We start from the raw sequence: 2783 nt of genomic DNA on the forward strand, positions 1-2783 counted from the left end.
TTAATGATTGGAAAACAGGTTATTTTTTGCACTATTAAAATGTTTATTACATGAAAAAAAATATATTGGGAATGGACATTATAGCATCAAATATAAATAGGAATAAGAACTATACGACAGCTACATTAGCAAATGCTAAAGGGACTCCTGTAGTGTTATCAGATGTAAATAGAATAAGTAATGCCGCATGAGATAATTTAAGAATAGTTTTCCAAAGCATTATTAAAAAGATACAAAAACTACAGGAAAAAGGTATAATAATCCCTTCTATCTCACCTTATAATAATCCAATCTGGCCAGTTAAAAACAAGTGCATCTTATAGATTCACTATAGATTTTAGAAATCTCAAAAAAGATACACCAAACTAGAAAGAGCACTACCAGCTATTGGTGCACTAATTAATAAAACTACCACACAAAATGGAATACAGTAAACAGAGATTTTCATGATATGTTCTTTGAAATACATAGTGCTAGTCAGAGCCAACCCATGACAGCATTCTCATGGGATGGAAGGAAATATATGTTCCCAAGATTACCAACAGATATATAAGTACCCTCATAATAGCACACCATCTGTTAAGACAAGATTTACATACGTTTTCTAAAGCATCTACACCAAAATACTATCTTATCTTATACTGATGACATCATTACAATCGGAAAAGACAAGTTCAAAGAGGAGGTCACTAAATTGCAAATAATTTCCTTTCTAGAAGAAAGAGACTGGACTATAAATCCTAATAAAGTTCAAGGACCAAAAGCATACTAACGTAAAAAATGTTTAGGAATACATTGGTCCTCAGAGAGATAAATATACTACATCCATTCAGTAACTAACACCCAACTCAAAGGAGAAAGCACGAAAATTGATAGGTTTATTTAGAGATTGGCAACAGTATATACCCCAAATAAATATTTTGTCAAAACCAATATATGAGGTAACAAGGAAAAGCAAAGTATAACCTGGGGGAGAAAACAGGAGTTAGCATTACAATAACTAAAAGATGCAACTATAAACTATCAGACATTAGCACCAATAATACTATACTCTAAATTTAGACTAGAATGTGTATTTGCACAAGTCTTTTCCACATGGCCATTATGAACCAAGGCACCCCCAAATTCTAAATTCTAGAATTCGGGATTTTAAATTTTTCGTGAGTTGAGACCATATACTATCAACTGGAAAAGAATGCTTGGGCACTATATGGAGCATTACAGCATAGAGAAAAACAAAGCATATTGCTAAGAATCCTACAACCCATGCTGACATGGGTTAAACAAACACCAAATGAGCACAAAGGAATTGTGCATGATGAACGGATTCTCAATTGAAAATGCTATATTTCCGAGTGGATATTCGAATGGTAAACCCTCTGCATTAACTGAGAAAATCTTAGCATTGCCAACTGTAAACTTCCAAGAGATAAGCTGATCCAAGCACAAGCAGCTGGGCAGCAGTGGCCACCTGGTCTGAGGCACTCAGATCACATATTTGTAGATGGTGGAGCCACTATGACCTCCTCTGTAGGATGCTGGAAGGCTTCAGCCTTGAGACCCAAAGATGCAAAACCCTAACTACTGAGGGCATAGGACATTCAGTACAAGATGTAGAAGTAGTAGCAATCTGCCTGGCAATTGAACAAATGTGAAAAGAGAAAAGGGAGAAAATACACATATTTATAGATTCATGGGCAATAGTTACTGGAGTAGCAATATGGTCTGAATCATGGAAACTGAATAATTGCCATATTAATAATCATAATATTTAGGTCAAATAAATATGAGATAAAATAGCTAATTCATAGATAGGTTCATGATCACACATATATTGGCACACCAAAAGCACAAATCTAAGTCAACCAAACATAATAATGCAGTGGACAGGTTAAATAGGAGAAAAAAAGGACACAGAGCAAATGTACATAAGTTAATAACAAAGAAAAATAAAACAGAATGGAAAATCCCAAAACATGGCATAATACCATAGAAGGAAATATATGAATGGGCACATGAACACACAACACCAAGGATTACATAAAAGAAGAATTTGCCAACATATGCATACATTCAAAAGACATTGTTCACAAATGTGAGATCTACAAAAAAATTAAACATGGAAATATAGAAACATTATATCTGGCAAACAAAAACCAGATACAGCATTTCAAGTAATACAAATTGACTAGATAGGTCCCATGCCATAACCAAAAAATAAAACTTACTCTCATACTATAGTAGATATGTGGTCATGAGTTGGAAATGCTTTTACTATATAAAAAAGGGGGCTATTAAAGCTCTTGAAATGTGAGTAGCATGGTAAGGGGAAGTCTTTAATCATAGAAGAAATCAAGGTAGTCATTTATGGGAAAAGAAGTACAAAAATGGGCAGAGAACGAAGGAATATGCTGGGATTTTCATTCAGCATGCAACCCTAGAGCAGCAGGAAGCATAGAAACATATACTGAATTATTAAAAGAAAAATTGAGAATACTAACAAATAATGTAGAACTGAAAGTTTAGTCTAAACAATTTTGAAAGGCTTCTAAAGCCTTAAATAATACAGAAAGGTTGAAATTACTTAGTCTTATTGAAATAAAAATATGAGATAATACATAAAAGAGACAGACTGGAAAGGGAATAGAGAGGAAGTTGTTAGAAGCAGAGATGGATCGATAGAGATCAGAGAAGTTTGAACCCAAGCCTCATGTAAGTCTTACCAGCTAAACCTAGGAAAAGGACATCTGGAAGAGGTTATCTGTACTAATATGCCTATCTAG

The sequence above is a fragment of the Dasypus novemcinctus genome, chromosome 12 (assembly GCF_030445035.2).
Source record: "Dasypus novemcinctus isolate mDasNov1 chromosome 12, mDasNov1.1.hap2, whole genome shotgun sequence".
NCBI lineage: Eukaryota > Metazoa > Chordata > Mammalia > Cingulata > Dasypodidae > Dasypus > Dasypus novemcinctus.